Source organism: Pinus tabuliformis, chromosome 6 (assembly GCF_031772625.1).
Source record: "Pinus tabuliformis cultivar Carrire ecotype Pingquan chromosome 6, CPIR1, whole genome shotgun sequence".
NCBI classification, from domain to species: domain Eukaryota; kingdom Viridiplantae; phylum Streptophyta; class Pinopsida; order Pinales; family Pinaceae; genus Pinus; species Pinus tabuliformis.
The window spans coordinates 1782659190-1782674863 of NC_142292.1; the positions used below are offsets into that span (position 1 = coordinate 1782659190).

General features: G+C 35.8%; 1 long non-coding RNA gene and 1 other non-coding gene across 2 annotated transcripts; one reads left to right on the plus strand and one right to left on the minus strand.

Moving 5' to 3' along the window:
• Positions 1-3704: 3704 nt before the first annotated feature.
• On the plus strand, positions 3705-5557 carry LOC149266121 (uncharacterized). The gene is made up of 3 exons (XR_016260112.1): positions 3705-4048; positions 4356-4423; positions 4537-5557. It is a non-coding gene; the product is annotated as an uncharacterized LOC149266121 (long non-coding RNA).
• Positions 5558-15309: 9752 nt separating this feature from the next.
• TRNAF-GAA (transfer RNA phenylalanine (anticodon GAA)) lies at positions 15310-15382 on the minus strand. The gene has a single exon. It is a non-coding gene; the product is annotated as a tRNA-Phe (tRNA).
• Positions 15383-15674: the final 292 nt, after the last annotated feature.

Below are 15674 nucleotides of genomic sequence, written 5' to 3' on the forward strand. Positions count from 1 at the left end.
GCCACTTCAGGCAATATATTAATAAAAGAATGAAAATTTACATAAGCTTCTCTCATGAATGGTTACCCTACAAATGATCCTCCACGCTCTTTAAATAGAGATCATGGACCAATCGGGTGTTAAGCCACGGATCAAGTGTCGGTAATATCGAGGAGAGAATGAACCCTCGGATCACTACATATCGTGACCGTCGGATTGTAAGTTACAAAAAGTACATAGTAAAGAAACACACTTTACCTAACTCTATACTAGACCAAGTTATACTTAACTACTTCCTATGTGTTAGAATATCCTAACAAATTCATCCTCGGTTTCCGTGCGCGCTCCTTGTTCCTCCATGCCTAGATGCACTGACAAAAGGACGGGTTTATATAAATTTTGTGGGCAGATTAAACAATAATATGGTTTGGTGCATTGGTTATTATCAGAATTAGTTGAGGAGGGGTCGGGGGATCAAAACCCACCCCTCCCTTTTTACCACCGTATAGAGTTTTCATAACTGTTTTGGGAGGCGGGTTCGCGGGTCCCGGTGGCCTGTTCCCCCATCTGCCACTGGCACAGATTAACGAAGCTTTCGTGTAGGAGTGGGTCGTTGTAATTTGAATACACTTATGGGGTCGCCCGCTCAAGGGCCGTCCACGTGGGCCGGGCGGGTTCGACTCCTGTTGGCACCCTTAACAAATCTTCCCGCCGCATATTTTAGTTTTGGGCTTCGTTATATGTTAATAGGGCGGTGGTTCCACCGTGGGTGGTGGGTCCACCGAGGGTGGCCCGCACCCCATTATTAATATGGCATGGTGGTTATGGGGGCCGATGAGGTCATGGCCCGTTGATCCAAATTAAAATTAAAATTTTGTAATGTGGTTAGGAAGGGAGGTGGCAGGGGTCATGGCTCGCCACCTCATAATATATATATATTAATTTTATTACATAGACCTTCTTTTTTTTTGTCTAACATAAGGGTTATTAGACAAATTAAAGAGTCAACAATTTCGCTCATTTTTGGGAGCTAGGTTTCATGCCCCGAGGTCAGTCAAATTGTAGGAGACTTAACCTTGACCCAAAATCCAACTTTGACCAAAAATTTGACTGGCTTGTTCTCCCTCATACGAGCTCGAATTGACGAACCATTCACACCGTTGCGATTAGGACGACAAGATCTAGGCTTTGGTATTGGTTTGAAATTCTGATCACTTTGGATTTTTAACTTCGATAAGCACTCTTTGTCTTGTGTGTGTCTCTGGAGCCACCTAGATCACCTGGTCAACGATACCCCAACTGCATTCTTCTCATGTTCCAGAGGCCTGCATCAAGGTTGTCCCTTATCCCCCATTTTATTTCTTCTTAGTATCGAAGGTCTCAACAAGATGATATCCAAGGCCAAAGGTGATGGGATAATTAAGGGCGTCAAAGTTTGTAGGCTTCTTTAGTTAACACATCTACTTTATGTAGATAATGTTTTGATTTTTTGTGACAGTTTTGTCTCTGAATTGACTCATTTTCATCACATTTTCTCTACCTTCTGCTCTGCGACTGTATTGGAGATCAACATGCATGAATAATATTTTCTCCAGTACACTGTACAAGTGCAGGCCATTGATTCCACCACCTATGTTCTTTCATTCAAGGTGGCCCCTTTAGGTAATGGATTCATTTATTTGGGTTACCATTTCAAACCAAATTTCTACCATGTTAAAGACTGGTCATGGCTCATAAGAAATATTGAAGGCAAGATCAACAATTGGTGCTGCAGGTGGCTCTTTATGGGTGGCCAAATGACACTGGTTGAATCTATTCTAGAAAGTATATCGATTTATTGGCTTACTCTATCAAAGCTTCCCAACGCAATCATCAGAAGGATTCCTCAATGTATGTTTAATTTTCTCTAGTCCAATGAGAAGATAAATGTTGGCTTTCATCTTGTCAAATGGGAATTGCTCTCATAGCCAAAGGTCCTAGGGAGCTGGGGGTTTAAAAACCTTCATTGGTTTGGCCTCACGCTTGATATGAAATCTTTTGGAGGGCTTTTTCAAGTATTGACAGTTGGAGCTGGATTATTTATGACAAATATCTTCATAATAGGTCTTTTCCAAAGTGGATGAAGTCCTTTCATGCATAAAGACCCCATTCAAGTTCAATTACTTGGAGGGGTCTTTTGGAGGCATTCCCCTAGATTTCCAAATGGCTTGCCTAGAAGGTGGGCAATGACCACAAGGTAATCCTTGGGAAAGACCCTTTTATTGGGGGTAATTTAACTATCAGCTTTTTCCAGAGCTTATTTCCAAACTTAATGCCTCTGACATATCCTGTCTTTGCCATACCTCTTCCTCTAGTTCTTCAGTTGTATCTCTCTTTTGCTAGAAAAGTTCAGAAGATTGGGTTTGCAGGGATCCATCGATGTAGAATGGGAGACTCTTAGAAAAAATCTATCGCCTAGCACGCTCTATCTCAAAAATGAAGAAGATTCCATCATTTTGAGCTCGAATACCACTTTGAGGCAGGTCATTTCCAGCTAGCCCTATGCTTCCATTTATGCAACCTTCCTTAACAAGAGGGACATTTGATGGCACAAGAGGATATGGGCATGGACCTTAACACCAAAACTTAGATGTTTTGCATGGCTTGCTCTAGAGAAGCGTATTCGTACCTGGATATCTTGCCACACAGGGGCTTCACGTGTCCTAATGTTTGTTATCTATCCTTGAGAGGGGTTGAATCAGTAGATCTCCTCTTTTTCAAGTGCACCTTTCCGTATGCTCTCTGGTATGATGTTTTACTTTCTCTCAATTTATAGGTTGATGGAATTCATCCTTCCTTTGAGTCTTGCCTCCAGTGGTGGGATATAAAGATGGGTATTTACAAATCTCTACTTGTTTTCATAGCATGGGGCATATGGAAGGTCCAAAACAAGCTAATCTTTGAAAATCATCTTATCTATCAACCAATTATTCTTGCACAAATCCTTGGCTTCTTTAAAGACTTGTTGAGACCTCTAAAGAAAAAAATTGGTCGATCTTTCAAGTTTCCTATGAGCCGTCAGTCCTATAATGTTGGTTTTTCGATGATGCAACACAAGATGGTAGGTATGGTGCAGGTGCACACTTAAGATGTTAGGGGCATCTCCTTCCATATCTAGCCAAACTTGGGTCTTGGCACAAACACCAAGGCAGAGATTGTTGCACACTAGGCGCTCTTGTTTTTTTCCTCACATTGTAAAATTGACTCTATGCAAATTTATGAGGACTGAATGTGCATTATTAATTGGTTCGGTGGAAGACAAAATATTGAGGTTTAAATCTAATATATTAGGTCTTAAATCAGAAAGAAAATTTCCATCTCCTCTCTTTCCATCATGTTCATAGAGAATGGAACAATATATTATATTTCTTATCTAAGAAGGCCTCATATATAGATGAAGACTCCATCTTTTTTGAAAAAAGCATGAAAGCGTGTTAAAGAGGCATGTTAGAATTTGGCTAACCATAGGTAACGAAATCCCTATGGATTAACCATGTCCCGTTTTGTTACAAATCTGAGAAGGTTGCATTTCGTTTGTTCTACACTATAAAATATCATCGGATGACTATTCATTCCATCTTGTCCAATGTCACTAGCACTAAACTTGAATTTAGATATTTCAGGCAATATATATTGCTCTTTACATTAGTTAGGCCGATAGGCCTTCCTTTGAAAGGGACCTTTCGTCGTCCTTCTCCTTCTCACGCTGACACCTGGTTATATGTTCTGATTGACAACTGTTCAGGGTAACTATCTCAGACTATTTCTCCTTCACCAAAACTTCTTTCCGATTTCTGCTCCTCGTGCTTTCCGCGTTCTGCTCTTCCACGACCTGCTGCCATAATGCTTCCCGTTCCACGACCTGCTGCCATAATACTTCCGGTTTCTGCTGTGCACGACCTGCCTTGCTGCCATAACAATGAATTTTGCTCTCCGTTATTCAGTGCTGATTCACTATCCTGCTATACCTGTTCTATTCTGCTATACCCTGTTCAGGTGCTCAGAGTTCTGTTCAAAGTTCAGTTCAGTGGTTAGTGCTTTCAAGACTGCGTTTTCTTTTGGGTTTAATTTATTCTGTGTGTGTTTTTAGTTTTTTTGGATGGCTTGTTCTCTTTTGGCTCTGGGTCAGACGTTGGCTGGTCGTTTTGAAACATAAAATAGGACGGAGGATGTTGTGGGTGGGTGGGTAATGGTAGAGGTGGACGGCTGTATTTGTTATTTAAAACTTTAAATGAGGATGTAAGTTATTAGTTGATGATTGTATTTGTATTTTTTATGTTAATTTTATTCTATTTTGTTGATGTTGATATTCTCAGTTGTTCGGTGGGTGAGTGCAGGCAGATTCACAGCTCCAGATGCTGCTCACCATAACCGCTGCAGCCAGTTTGGATTTCCATAATTAGAGGTGAGTTTTATGTTTGATTTTTTGTTTGGGGCTTCTTTCAGTTTTAGGTTCTATTTGTGTTTGGGTTATTTTTTTAATGTTAATATTCTAAGTTTTTTAGTCCTGGAATGCAGGCAGAATCACAGCTCCACGGGCTTCTCAGGATAACTGTAGCCGGTTTGGATTTTTCGTAATTATTATTACAGATGAGTTTTATTTTTTATTTTTGTTTGGGGTTTCTTTCAGGTTTACCTTTAGATTTCTGTTTGGGATTTTTCCAGATTCTCATATTTGTTTGATGGGTATGTTTAAGATATTTGTGCATGTTACAATTTCTTAAGGGTTTATGGTTTTTTTGTTCTCCGAAATATATTATAATTCCGTGCAAAGATTTGGAGAATTTTCGTTAACAAATTCATATTAGGTTTTTTCTGATTAGCAAAACCAATAAACCCATACTCATATAATGCTTATGATATTCCTCACCTATTCAATCACAGATATTCCGCTCCAGAAACTGATTATCCTGGCTCTAATCTCACTAATCTCTTGCTCTGTGTGCAACAAAACGAAACCAAACCTGGGAAACGCAAAACCCTCCTCAGCTCAACTGATATTCCAAGTGTTTTGATGCTTTGGCTCAAAAAACAAACTCCCGTACTCAGACTTTCGAAAGAATTATCCCCTGCCTCTCACCTTCGGCCATCAGCCATCACCCATCGGCCATAAGCCTCCGATCTATTCGGGGAAATAGCCTACTGTTCCGGTTAACCAAACCCATTGGCCATCGACCTCCTATCTGTTCCTGGAAGTAGCCTACCCATTCCTCCGATCTGTTCCTGCCTACCCATATAGTCTTTGAACTCCATTCATATCAAAGGGTGGGTTCTATACACAGTTTTTAAACCTATGAACTTTTGTTTTCTATATGTCATGCATTCCTTCCCACTCCATACTTTTTTGAATTTCAAACACTACACTCTGTGCAACAGAACCTGGGAAAATACTGCCGGCAATTTCCCTTCGAATGTTCTCAATACACAAATATACATTCTTTTTTATTAAGCTGAGGATTTTAGTACGTTGCCATTGGCACATTGATCACACCCTTCCATGGTTTTTTGGATGGATGGTGGTATTAATTGCCAGATTCAATAGCGGCTGGTAACCTTGCAGGACTGTGGGAATGGGTTTTGTGGCCTTCTAACTTTTCTGGACATTACACTTCAATGGAAAGGGTCAAGCCTAACATGCTATTACTTATTACTGCTTGAGCACGCCTAATGGTTAAGAACACCCGTTTCCTCCTAAGAGGTAACCGGCTCAAATCCGTAGGGGTAGAGGGGGCTCAAATCCATAGGGGTAGAGTAACCGGCTCAAATCCGTAGGGGTAGAGGGTGGCTCAAATCCGTAGGGGTAGAGTATCTACATCTCTGTAGACCCATTTCATTCCTACATTATTTCATTCCTGTTGCATGAGAGCCAAGCATGACATAGCTTGTTTCCTTTTTAGTGAGACTTAACCTGCTATAATCTGGCCACTTCTTCAGGATAAGATAAGCAACAGAGTAGACATTAGTCGAGCATTTCTTTTCCCTGTATCTCAAACATGCTATACCTATATACACTGTCAAAGAATAACCTACCTAACTTTTGTGGTTAGCAAGTCTTTCCTGTTGCATAAGAGCCAAGCATGGCATAGATGAAATGATTACATTCCCCTCCTGATCTATGATTACATTCCCAATGGGACCTTATTTGAACATCTCCACGTGACCTCCAAAGGAAGGTTCCTGGACTGGAGAACTTACTTGAATCTTGCTCTTCAAACTGCAGAAGCACTGAATTATCTCCATTCCACTGATTGCCCTTCAATATATGATAGAGATGTCAATTCCACAAACATCTTGCTTGAAAATAAAATGAATGCCAAGGTTTCAGTTTTCAGGCTATCTGGTCTAGCAGAGTCAGGCTTGTCACATATCTCCACATATTCTCAAGGGATAGTGGGGTATTTGGATCCTGAGTGTTACAGAAATTACCAGCTCACTGATAAAAGTGAACATCTTGCTTGAAAATAAAATGAATGCCAATGTTTCAGATTTCAGGCTATCTGGTCTAGCAGAGTCAGGCCTGTCACATATCTCCACATATTCTCAAGGGATAGTGGGGTATTTGGATCCTGAGTATTACAGAAATTACCAGCTCACTGATAAAAGTGATGTGTATAGCTTCGGTGTGGTTTTGCTGCAACTGCTGACATCACAGAAGGCCATTGATCTCTACAACAAATCTGATGTTGTGAATCTGGTAGTGTATGTGGTTAATATATCAGAACAGGGAAGGATCATGGATGTTGTCAATCCTCGGTTGAAGGAGAACACTTCGCAAGTTGTTCTGGAAATCATGAAGGAAATGATGCTTTTAGCGATGAGTTGTTTGCAGGAGAGGAGGCAAGAGAGACCCACTATGAACCTCTACCATAATTTTGTATTGTAGGCAATGAAACTAAAATTCTTGTTGTCCTCTGGCCAAATGACGGTTTGAGTTGCTTGAGTTTTGATGGCTTCGTATATGAACATGGTTAGAATTTTGGATAGCTGCTTTCTAGATTCATGAATTTGGTTATAACTGTAAAGTTGTAAAATCATGGGTTCAGTATGTTGTATTTGCATCATATAGAAATTCATGACAAATTTCTTAATTTGAAGCATATAATTATTTAAGATATAAGTCATTTCTTAATTTGAAGCATATCATTATTTAAGATGCCTAAAATTGACTGCTGGAATTATGACCTTATAATCTGAAATTCTTGAAGAGGACAATGAATAGGTGTCCTTATGGTCGATATAAGAATAGGGTCAAACTGGAAATCACTTCTGATCAATGTAGTGACAAGCTTGTTAATGCTTTCACATATTGGAGCTTCTCCTTAATTATTTATTTCCAATCCTATAGACTATTATAGCAGCAAGGGAGCATGTAGTAGGAGTGATTAGAGACTCTAATGGATTGGTTAAAGAATAAGTCGAGTTATTGGAGACTCTAATGGATTGGTTAAAGAATAAGCCTTCTGAAGATATGTTCCAGGACATACTCCATTGTAGCATTCCGAAATTGAGTTTGAGGGAAATGTTAGCATAAGAAGACATTCATACAGATCTATTTATCCACATTATTTGCTGGCAGCATTATTCCCAAATCTCATGAAGTAAACGGGCCCACTACTTTTAATTTTTCTCATATTAAATAAAGATCAAATCTAAATTTTGAATCCGGTGAAGGGACATTGCATAGTTAGTAACTTAGTACTTCCTGTAGTGAAGAGGATACTCTAAATGCTTTCCCAGTTCATTATCAACCTTTTATGCACTTAGATCTAACAATTGTTTGTCCTGTTTAAAGAACGCCCTGCCAAAAGGGATGGCAAGCAGTGCATTGGACATTGGCGGAAGAGAATTCAACTTTGAGGGTACATATGTTGAGGAAGTTTGCCTTGGGTTAAAATTGTGCAATTTTCTATCTTTTAAATGATGAGGAAATTGTAAAATTTCACTAACAAATGTTGTCAGGAACGCCACATAGAATAATCTTGAGTGCGATATTTCTTGAGGTTTGTTGTTTATGGTAACTTTCCCTTACAATACTATTGTTAGTGAAATTATAATTTTGGCCAAGGAATAGTGTTTTGGAACCCAATTAACAAATTTTCCAACAATTTTCCCAAATTTTCCCAGACTGTTTCTTGTTTTTTTTCCTCCCTATGCATTGTTCATACTGACCAAATTATTGGTTTTGTTGTGTCACTGAAAAAATGTAGAATCATGGCCCATGAAAACTGAATTTTTCGTTTATATGATATTATGAGTTGAGTTGAGGCAACTCTGTAGCAATAATATATTTTAATTTGTGATATTAATGAAGAATAAGTCAAGATTATACACGATGAGGAACTGGGAACTAGAACCATTCCCTAGAAGGATTTTGAAAAGATACGAGGATACATAAGGAAATTGGACAAAAATTAGATCATTTGTCTAAGGAAGCTTGTCAATAAAATGCACGAGTGGAAGATTTATTGCATCTAATATTACCCTGAAGTAATAGTTTACGATTCCTTGAACCCCAAATTAGAATGCCTTCATTTGAGTTTCACTACAAGTATAGCCAGATCTACAATGAAGAAAGTGGGATTGGTTTGGGACTCCAACATATGGTAGGACTGAGTTCTCTGGCCTCCTCCAACTTGCCTTTCTTACAAAAAAAACTATCAATAACAGCATTGTATGTGACCACAATGGGGCAAATGTTTTCGTTAGGCATTTCATAGAAGGGCTTCCTAGCCTCTCCCACCTTGCCTTTCTTGACCATCAATAAGCATTTTGGATGTAACAGCACCAAAACAAGCAGTTTGACATCACTGGCCTGAGATCTAAGAGAAGATGAAAAACCTGAACTCAGAATTTGGAGGTCCTCTATGGGATATTTTCCGGAGAGAGGATGTACCCAAATTGTGTGCTTATTTGGAGAAACACAAAAGAGAATTCAGGCACATTAACAATCAGTGTCTTGAAGAGGTTATTCATCTAATTCATGACCAGACTTTTTACCTGAACACTGAGCGTAGGAGGAAGCTGAAAGAGGAATATGGGGTAGAGGCATGGACATTGGAATCTGCCATGAAGGAGCTCGACACCTTGAACATGGTTACTGAGGAATCAACCAATGGAAAGGGTACAGGGTCGTAGAAAATGTGGATTCAAGCTGCTGCTGTAACGTTTTTGAGTAACCCACTTATCTTGATGATGTTTTTTGGTTTTGTCCAGATATTTTCCATGAACAGGATAAAAAGTTGCTATATTAATTTTTTAAAGAATTGTTAAATAAAATGCTATTGTACTCTATCCACCTGCCATGCACCTTAGTTTTTTAAATCTAACTTGTACTTGGATGTAACAGGCTGTAAATCAGAATTGGAAGACAAAAGGATAGTGTGTGAAAAACTTGAAATACAGAAAACAGAAAACAAAAATAGAAGTAAATCAATTTTTCACATCATATGTAAAAAAAACTTATATTCAGATTTAATAGGCTGTAAACAGAATTGGAAGACAAAAGAATATTGGATGATGGCTATGATGGCTGTAAGACTGTGATTTGAGTTGGTAGAGGGAGACAGGTGGTATAGACTGTGGGGAATTAGGCCAATAGCATAGTCCTGTTCCCCACATTTCCTTGGAATAGAGGAGTTGCTGTTATGAAAGCTGGAAGATGCTGGACTGCTGGATGGAAAAGGACCTCCTGCAATAAGGTTTCTTTATGGTAAAATTATATTGATAATTCATTGGTTTTACTTTCAAAAGCTTGAAGGAATTTGAAGAGCAGGTATAGAATTGCTTTGTGGGATTTGATTCCAAAATCACTGATTTGTAAATACATACTCAATGAAATGTTAATTGGTTGAAACCCTGCATCTCATCAAACCCATGTCTATGGGTGCTTGAATTAGATAGCTTCATGGAAGATGCTATCATCATGAAGGAGAAAGAAGAGGAAAGTGGTAATGAACTTGATGTTAGATGCATCACGGAGTACCATCTCAATGTGGAAAAACCCAGTAAGATTTGCAATGACGTTGTTATAATTATTGATGAATATCTCCTTCCCTCTTCTAGGATGGAGGAATCTACATTTTTCTATGACAATATGTAAGCCCACTCTTTTAGTTGGTTTATGACGTGATTTTCATTTAACTGAATAGGAGTCTTGCAGATTCGGATGCTGAATGCAATTTGTGAAGACAACTTTCAGTGACATATTTATATTGGAAAATATTAATTTAAATTCCATGCTGATCCATATTATTCTTTATTCTAAAAAGAATTTATGCATGTATTTACTGCAAAATGGAAATACCATTTCCTTGCACTGATTTTGTATGACTTCTTTATATTTTAGTAAGGAAAATATTTGATTATTTTGCAGAATTTAGGACATGAAATGGAAAAGCTTATGTATTTTTTTTTAAGAAAACCATGCTGAAAATGTTTTACAAGTGTAAGACAATCAAGACAGGGTAAAGGAGGTGAATTGTGGCAATGATTGCATGCACTTGCTGAACTCTGTTTATATTCCTAACTCGATGATTTTACTTCTGATTTTATAAAACCTGATAAGGTACACGTGGATGTTTCTAAACCCTTAATTCAACCATAAATGAATGACGAGCACTACTCGATTGATTCCTCGTATCATTGTGTATAAAGTCTTATATGTATTTTATAATCTAATTTATATCTAAATTGTGATTAAAAAAACATTTCAAGAAGAAATTTGTGCTCTTCTAAAAGGAGTTATGAGATTATACTAGCTCTGAAACCTCTCATACCTTTGGAAGAGAGTTTTAAAGGAAAAGCGTTCAAAAGTTGTTAAAAGTCTCTTATAATACTTATATATAGAGAGAATTAGGCTATTTATAATTGAATTTGAATAAAGATTGAGAGAGAATTAGGCTATTTATAATTGAATTTGAATAAAGATTGATGTTATCTTGTGTCTCAATTTAAAACAAAAACAAAAAACAGAAATTGCTGTACATATTACGTTGCAGTTAAATTCATAAATCTCATATTGAGTCTTGACTAACAATTGAAACTTAAAGACAAAAGAATAGAGGTATTGATTCCACTTTTTCTGAAATATGGGAAAAGAGGATTTATTAAAGAAATAAATTGTTTTAGGTAGTTTATTTATTTGATTTTTTAAAATTGGTTTAATTTTTACACAATATGTGTAAAAAATAAATATATTTTAAAAAAAACAGAAATTGCTGTACATATTACGTTGCAGTTAAATTCATAAATCTCATATTGAGTCTTGACTAACAATTGAAATTTAAAGACAAAAGAATAGAGGTATTGATTCCACTTTTTCTGAAATATGGGAAAAGAGGATTTATTAAAGAAATAAATTGTTTTGGTAGTTTATTTATTTGATTTTTTAAAATTGGTTTATTTTTTACACAATATGTGTATTAAATAAATATATTTTTCTTTTGTATTTGTTGAATACAATGCATTTTTATTTCAAAGAGTAAATTATTTTTAATATAAATGTATTTTTATTTAAAAGAGCAAAGTATCTTTAATATAATAAGTTTTTAGTTCAGTTTTTATCACTTAGAACTTAATTTTAACATATTCTATATAATTATTTATAGATTAAATTAATTCCCATGTTTTTTTTTGTTTGTTTGTTTGTTTAACACATTCTCTATAATTATTTATAGATTAAATTAATTCCCATGTTTTTTGTTTGTTTGTTTTTTTTATATTTATGGATGACTAAATATTTCTTAGAATTATTCATAGATTAAATTAATTCCCATGTTTGTTTGTTTTTTTTTTATATTTATGGATGACTAAATATTTCTTAGAATTTTGTGACTAACTAAATTTAGTTGATGTAGTAATACTAATTGTTTGTTCAATAATTATACTCGGTACATTGATAATTGTTTAACTAATGAAATTAATATTATATTATATGCCCAAAAAATTATTAAACTCATAAATATAATTTTATTTTTTTATTATTTTACATTATAATTTTGAATAAAATGAATTAAAATCTACTATAAAAAAAAATTGAAAATGACCAGAAATAAAAGAATAACGAAAATGACAAGAAATAAAAGAATTACAATTTTTTTATTCTTGCCTACCTTCACCATATATATAATTATCAATTATAAATAAATAAAATTATACTATGAAACTTAAATTTAATACACTAAAAAACTTAAATTGTGTATTAAAAAACTTTCATTTAATATATTGATTAAAAAAAAAAAAACCATATTTTCAATTTATCAATCCTAACAGCTCTCTTTACACACGTTATAGGCTTTCTTTACACGTTACTTTTAAGATTACTTACAACATGTATGTGGTTTATAAAGTTTACATTTAATTCAATTATATACAACGGCAGTGGTTTATAAAAATTACTTTAATATATTTAAGATCCTAATTCAGAATTCCACAAAAACAATTGTTGAACTTCACACTCTCTCAATCCCCTCTTAAGGTGATATGTGAGGAGATGCCAACCTGAAGGAAATATGCTACATGTCACTACGGGAATTGAAAAATGAAAAATTAGAAATGGAGTTTCTTGAAGAGTTTCATGAATTGATTTTCTCAATCAGTGGTGTAGGCTTCTCTAAATCTATGGATCTCATTTTCGGTGCAGTCAATTTTATGGAAAGACCATGCAAAGTTTATAGCATTTGCTTAAGAATTATTGCCTAGCTGTATGAATTATACAGTTTGTTAGAGCTTCATAGTGACAATGGTTTGCACTGCCCATTGTGAACAAATAATGAGTAGAAATATTAAAAAGATTTATGAATAATTAAGTAAATGAAATATCAAAATTGTATCTTATTGGGACAAGCATAGATAGATTTGATACAAACTGCTCATTTTTAAATAAATTCAAAACATATTAAAAATATATATTTATATATAAAGAAAAATTTCTCAACCTTTCTTTAAAATATTTCTTATTGGAGTGCACTGGTGTGGCAGGTTTCACGAAGAATATAAATCAATGTTAGAGAAGAGTTGCAATTGTGGAAATATGTTTGTATAAAAGTTAACTAATACCCAAATTGACAATACAATTGAGATTTTAATTATGTGGTTTCCAATATTCATTATTTTCTATTTTTAATATTTTTTTTAGAGAAATACCTGTACTTTTTAATCTTTTATAGAAATTCAACAATTCACTTGAGGGGTTATCATTATTAATTAAGGTGGTTTTATATATGGTATAAGTGGACAGCAATTTTAGAAATAATTAATGAGTTTACAAGTTGAAGATAGAAATAGATTAGATAACGCGTGGTTATTTTAAAATATTAAATTACAATGTGGAAAAGCATATTACAATTACTTAATGTCTTCGTCGTATGTAAGTGGTTTGTTTTAATATTTGCAAATCACAAATTTCTCTATCATGTAAAACAGTGTAATTTATTTTTTATTTAAAAAAATAAAGTGTGTTGCCATTGAGTTTTTAGTATGAAGGCGTTTTAATATATTGATATGAATGGTTTGGTTTTGGTTTTGTTGTTTTAGTATGAAATCTGCTGGTATGGTCATGGTGGTTATTGTCTTGGTCACTAGCAAGCTTTGTATATGCTTCACTATCTGTAAAGGTTTCTTGCTTTTAATAATCCTATCGGCCTCTCTTTGTACCTTTTGGGACAATTGCTAGTTATCTATATGTCCCTTTCTTTGTATACGAAAAGAAAAAAACCAAAAAGCCCCAGGCCTCTTACATGCAGATATGGCATGGCTTTTTAGTTAAATTTTTGGCGGCACTCAACGTTAGAATTTCTAAACAAACACCAAAAAGCCCTACGCCCGGCTCTTACATGCAGACATGGCGTGGCTTTTTAGTTAAATTTTTGGCGGCACTCAAGCTTAAAATTTCTAAACAAACACCAAAAAGCCCTACGCCCGCCTCTTACATGCATACAGTGGTTTTTTATTTAAATTTTGGGGGGATTTCAGGTTAGAATTTCAAAAAAATTCATCAGTTAAATTTGACGGTTTTCACATCTCTTTCATTTATTTTTACATTTTTAAGAAAAATTGACACTTTTACAATTTTTTAATTATATTTGATGAGTAAATGACCTTTCAATTTATCCATCAAATTCTATTATAGGTAGCTATTCACAAATCTCTGAATATGAGTACTGGTTTTTAGTTAAACTTTGCACCACCAGTTGTCTTTAGTGAGACTGTTTGGAAGTTTTTCTGGTGTGTTTTCCCTGTCTAATTTCTCTAAAATCTGGTAGGAATTTATTGAAATCACGAGCTTGATGGGTAACTTCAATCGAAGTGTCCTAAGAGTTTTTTAGGGTGTTGAATCCATATATATATATATAAATCAGTTTAAATAACACAAATCAAGATTTCACTTTAAAATTTTCCACCAAATTCTAACATCAGAAAATCCAAAAAATCACACTAAAAACACTCCCATATAATATAAATCACACTATAAACCACTCAAACCACTCAATCTGAGAGTACCGTATACCATTATTTCTGGTAATCAACTTACCGTATACCATTATTCTGGGAATCAACTTGTTTTCAGCAATATGAGAGTACCGTATACCATTATTTTTGCGTAATCAGCTTGTTTTCAGCCACTTGCCGTAATGCTGCTCATACGTGGCGTGGCTTTTTAGTTAGGATTTCTGCGTAATCAGCTTGTTTTCAGCCACTTGCCGTAATGCTGCTCATACGTGGCGTGGCTTTTTAGTTAGGATTTCTGCGTAATCAGCTTGCTTTCAGCCAGTTGCCGTAATGCTGCTCATACGTGGCGTGGCTTTTTAGTTAGGATTTCTGCGTAATCAGCTTGCTTTCAGCCAGTTGCCGTAATGCTGCTCATACGTGGCGTGGCTTTTTAGTTAGGTTTCTGCGTAATCAGCTTGTTTTCAGCCACTTGCCGTAATGCTGCTCATGCGCGGCGTGGCTTTTTAGTTACGATTTCTGCGTAATCAGCGTTTTTTCAGCCACTTGCCGTAATGCTGCTCATACGTGGCGTGGCGTGGCGTGGCTTGGCTTTTTAGTTAGGATTTCTGCGTAATCAGCTTGTTTTCAGCCACTTACCGTAATGCTGCTCACACGTCGCGTGGCTTTTTATTTAGACTTTAGGCGGCGCCTTAAAAGCTATCATTGCGCCACAGATATCTGAATACGAGGGCCGGCTTGATCTCTGAATGTGGGTGCCGGCTTTTTATTTAGACGGCGGCGCCTTAAAAGCTATCATTGAGCCACAGATATCTGAATATGAGTGCCGGCCTTTTTTTGTTAAAATGCGGTGAGCGTGGATCGAACACGCGACCTTCAGATCTTCAGTCTGACGCTCTCCCAACTGAGCTATCCCCGCATATGGAGGTTACTTCGTAGTTCACACATGGATCACCACCAATAATGTTGTCAAGATGACAAGATAACAGCTGTTGCAACCTACGAGATTGATTCGACTCTTTTCCCATCTAATTCTGTGCTAATACTTGATGGGAAGGTTTCTCGTTTGAACACGAAACCTTTTTGAGGTTTGTTCTCCGTATTTTTTATTGGCTAAGCTTTCACTAACTTACTTCAATTGAATGCAATGAAAAGACTACATATAGGGGGGAGAAATCTAATTTAAGAAAAAGGGATTGTGATTAGCTCAA